This window comes from Felis catus, chromosome B2, assembly GCF_018350175.1.
Source record: "Felis catus isolate Fca126 chromosome B2, F.catus_Fca126_mat1.0, whole genome shotgun sequence".
NCBI classification, from domain to species: domain Eukaryota; kingdom Metazoa; phylum Chordata; class Mammalia; order Carnivora; family Felidae; genus Felis; species Felis catus.
The window spans coordinates 35995359-36000246 of record NC_058372.1 but is presented as its reverse complement, the minus strand read 5'-3'; the positions used below and the strand labels follow the sequence as shown (position 1 = coordinate 36000246).

Genomic DNA, 4888 nt, shown 5'->3' with positions numbered 1-4888 from the left:
TATAGTTTTCAGAGTATAGGTGTTTCACCTCCTTGGTTAAGTTTATTCCTAGATGTTTTATTCTTTTTAGTGCAATTGTAAATGGAATTGTCTTCTTAATTTCTCTTTATGCTACAACATTATTAGTGTATAGAAACACTATGGATTTCCGGGTATTAATTTTGTATCCTGCAAAGAAATTCTTAGAGCACCTACTATGTGCTCCATACACCGTTGGGCTCTGTAAGAAGTTAAGAGGCACGAGACAAGGCCTCTGATTTCAAAGGGTTTAAGTTCTGGTTAGTGGGAGAGAACATACCTGTCAAAAGGGAAACAGCCATACATGCAAGCAGCATATGCCAAGGCCCAAAGGTTGAGAGACCAATAGATGTGCAGAGAAGGAAGATGATGCTGCAGTCCGGAAGGGCTCCCTGGAGGAGACGCTAGGCGATTTAAAACGCCCATAAGCAGAAAGGAGGCCTGGGGAAGGAGCTAGGGTTCAGGTGGCCCAGTGCTCAGGCCACACAGCAAAGTGGAACTCTGCAAGGAAGCAAGAGAGGTAAGATGAGAGGCCTGGGGGTGGCAGGAGAGACAGGATGGCGCATGAGACCAAAGTTCAGAGTCAGGGTGGTCAAGGGAAGGAGGCTCAAAATAGGGAAGTCCATCTGTCTCGTTCACTGTCATCCTGCTTCCTCCCCTACAACACCTAGCGCAGTGCTGGGCACAGAGCTGGTGGGTTGTAAGTGTTCGCTGAACAGGGCCCTGAACATGGGCCCCCCTCCCCCTCCCCCTCTTCTCAGATCCAGGCTCTTCCAAGCAGGAGCAAAGGCTGTGTGATGGGGATGGGGGGAGTGGGAGGGGCCTTCCGGGTCAGCGTGATCTGGTCCCCTAAGAATCAGGGAAAGAGAAGGCCCCTCCTTTCATCCCAGCAGGAATTTAATTAGGAGAGCTAATTGGTGGCCCGGGAGGGAGAGATGAGGCGCTGGTGCCCGTGTGCGTGCAGGAGCCTACGGGCTGAGGATAATTTCAGGCTTGTCTTCGGCAGGGAATGAAGCTGCAGGAGCCAGGGCTGGTGTGGTCAGACAAGAGCCAGGGCCCATCCCCCTCCACCAGGGACAGGCCCCGGGGACACGCACCTGCGCATATACACGCACATGCACACTCACACAGACACATCACATCACACACCTACACACCCACACACGTGCTCACACGTGTGTGAGTGTGAGTAAGTGGCCTTTCACCCACGTACCCACCCGCACAGTTCAGACACCGACACACGTACACATCCACATGCACGTTCGTGTACAGCCACGTTACACGCATACACACTCATGCACGTGTTCACAGCCACACACACCTTCACACGCTTGCCCACACACGCACATACATTTCCCACACACTCATACGCACTCACACACTCGCATACACATTCACACACATACAGGGGGAGCGGTTCTGACCTTCACGGCTCCACACCCCACCCAGATCCCTCCGTCTGCACTGCGCTCCAGTGTTCTCAGCTGTGTCCCAGGGCCGTGAGCAGAGCCGGCACCCTGCACCATATGAACACCAGGGCTCACCCCTCGGCCCTTGACAAGGTCCTCTCCCACCCGTCTGGCTTTCTCAAAAGGAAAAGAAACTTCAGAAAACGGATGCTGTAGTCTCCCTTGCTCCCACGGCTCGTACATCCCAATGTGAGAAAGTTCCTCCTCCCAGCTCCCATCAATTCTTTGCAGATTCAAGCCAGGCCAGGCCAGTTCTCATGGAAAGAGAATGTTCTCACTTGACAGCACGAGGTCCAATGAGAGCCAGAGCCAGCCACACCCCAGAGCCACATCACAGGATAAGGTTGGGGGCTTTGGGTCTGGGCCCCAAGGGTTCTACACCAGCTCTGAGCAATCTTGGGCAGCTAAACCTCTTGGAGCCTCAGTCTCCTTGTCTATAAATGAGGGCAGGCACGGTTCCGGACTGTGTAAGAGTAAGTGAAATTACACATGTAACGTGCTTAGCACGGAGCATGGCATAGAGTATGTGCTCAGTAAGTTGAACACGTACCATCACGGAGGCCAAACCCAGCTCTCCTGGCTTCCCGCTTCCCCACCAGGGTTCACTCTTGCCCTCCGGGTCTGGCTCCCTCTTGCCTTCCTTCCCTGTCTCAGAATAAGGAGACAGATTATTAGTACAAATTTGATCAAAATGACACATGGATTAGCATGTACGCTGCAAAGTCTAATTCTGTTTACTGTTCTAGGGGAGCATGCAATTATTACAGGGGCTGGGACAGAGTGTTTTTAATAACATTTCTTGTTAAGATTTAATTATAGGAAATTGTATTTTCTTAATCACTGAAAACTCAACTGGCTAGGAAGAGAATCGTGATAATTTTGTTTGCAGTTTATTAAATCCTTAGGATATTCTTTCTCTTACTTTTGCTTTTATTATGTGCTGCTGCTAAGTGCTTTTTTATCCTTGGAGCTGTGAGGAGGGAGGCCTTTGGCTCCCTGCCTCTCCCGCCCCCAGGCCCTCCACTCCTAGCAAACTCAGATGCCAATAACCACAGAACTAAAGGAACTTATGAACTTGAGTTGTTGAGTTTCCTGCTCAGTAAGAACAGGTGTGTTCTCCTTGTCTGAAGTTTGGAGGGCTGAGAAGTCGTCCACTGAATACCTGGCCCTCATACCCACCTCCCCTAGAAACCCAGCCTCAGGTATCTCTGTGTCAAGAACCCCCAAAGGATTCCAAAGGTGACACTGTCACCTGCCTGCATTCACAGGGTGTTCCTGACCCCCTCAGGGAGTCCAGAGCCTAGTAAAGTGCCCTGAGGGCACTATAGGAACCATCAGACCCCCTGTCTGTTCTCTTTTGGACGAGGCAGAACTGGGCAGGGGGTTGGGGGAGGTTATGCCTATAATTGATCTTGTATGAGGCCACTTTCCTACCAGACGTGAAGAACTGGGGACACAGAAATGGATATGACAGAGCCCTGCCCGGGTTGTCCACAGGGCCCTCCTGCTTCCTTTCTGCAGCTTCTGCGCGTGCGTGGGGAGGCTCAGGGAGTCAAGGGGGCCGTGGAGAGAGGTTTACACGGAGGAAGCAGGATGTCTGCAAACGAGAGGCACAAAGGAGCCACAGTCTACCAGTCTACCAGGAAGCCATGCTCAGGGGAAAAGATGCAATATTATCAACAACATGAAGAGTGATGCTTATAAACCAATGTGAGATGCTGGCCCCACAGGGATTTGTGCTGCCGTGGTTAAGTAAGAATTCTTGAGCCAAAGGAAAGCATCTCTGACTGTGAAAGCCTGTGATTCCTGAAGTGTGTGTGTGTGTGTGTGTGTGTGTGTGTGTGTGTGTGTTGGTGGGGGTCCTCTCGGCCTCAGTCACGGCTCCAGCTCTATCTCTACCCAACCCCATGACTCTCCAAGCCTGGACCATCTCCATATCAATGCTGTGTTCACAGGCCCCATTTCCTCCAGAGAGCTCCACCCTTTCAGTCAAAAAGTGCCAACCTGTGTCTAGCCTCGGGCTCTCCTGCTGCAAATCAAACCCATGTCCTCTTGATCCTTTGGGGGGGTGGGAGAGAGGGATGGTGAGACAACAGATCCAATTCCCAGCGGAACAGCCTTCCCCGGACACATCTCCAGTTCTTTCCACTCCCCGCCAAACTCTGAGCCCCCAGCTCTCCTAATGACCCCCCCGTGGCCTCTCTGTTCCCTCCATGTCCCTTTGGTGTCTTTGTTCTCTGGGGCTGGCGAAAGCATGCCTGACAGTGTTAACCCCTGATGGCAGAGTGCAGGACATCAAAGGGGCGGCAAGAGAGGTGATGGATAATAGATGTCTGAAAGCATGAATGATACATATGCAGATAAATGATGGATAATGGGGCCTGCATGATGTATAGGCAGCTGCCGGAGTAATAGATGTGTAGGTACATATAGATTAATGGAGGGAGACAGTTTCAGAGACACAGGGGCAGCTGGAAGGACTGATCCCGGATCAGTGGTAGACGCATTGATCCTAGATAGGCAGGGAGATCAGAGGCAGGGCCGGTAGCTAGGAGACAAGACAGAGAGATATACACAGAGAGGGACTTTCTGGACACAGGGGACTGGAGAAAAGACAACAGGCAACAAACGGACACCCACTGCTGCTGCCCAGGCATGCATGGTAGGTCGCAGGATACAGGGGGTGACCTGAAGGAGCCGGAACACATGGACAGGTGCTGGATGTGCCAAAAGATGACGAATAAATGGGCAGACCCTCTAATGGGGGGGGGGGGGAGGAGGGCTCGTTTCTCCCCGTGGCCTCCCTGGGCCCTGGGCTGAGCTCCCGCGCCACTGGGTGAAGCCCCGGCGGCGGGGTGCTGAGCCTCTGGCGGCCGCGCGGGGGCGCCCACGGCGGGGGTAGGCGAGAGGAGGGGCGCCGAGGGTGGGGGCTGCGGGCTGCCGCGGGGCCCGCACCGGAGTTTGTTTCCATGACGGCCGGGCCCACGTGACCCCCTCCCCACTCCCCCCCTCCCCCCCGCCCCGTCTCCTTCCCTTCATAAATAATGTCCCTCGTTGAAAACTGCTCCCCAAGGAAGGGCAGGAGAAAGGCTTCTTGCTGGGCTGCTTCCCTCAGAATCGGAGCGAGTCTTTGAAGCCCGTCCGCCTTCCAGAGCCGCCCGAGTCCGTTTGGTCCTTTTCCCTGTCACTCCCTCTGTTTGTCCCTCTTGCCCTGTTTTAAATCCTTTCTCTCTCACTACCCCGCCTCCCTGCTCCCCCAGTCTTCAGGGTCTTACCGACCCCAGCTCCTCTCCGGAGCCAGCAGGAACGGGGTGGAGAAGACAGTGAGGGAAGCTATTGTTCTGGAAAGGGCAAGGCAAACTCCTGGGAGAATTGGGGTGGGGGTGGGGGTGGGGGGGCTG

At 53.7% G+C, this 4888-nt stretch overlaps 1 long non-coding RNA gene across 1 annotated transcript; it reads right to left on the bottom strand.

Annotated features, from left to right (window-relative positions):
- Positions 1 to 339: 339 nt before the first annotated feature.
- Positions 340 to 4326, bottom strand: LOC123385694. The gene is made up of 3 exons (XR_006598655.1): positions 3492 to 4326; positions 2038 to 3084; positions 340 to 519 (listed from the first exon to the last, which is right to left on the bottom strand). It is a non-coding gene; the product is annotated as an uncharacterized LOC123385694 (long non-coding RNA).
- Between the last annotated feature and the right edge of the window lie 562 nt (positions 4327 to 4888).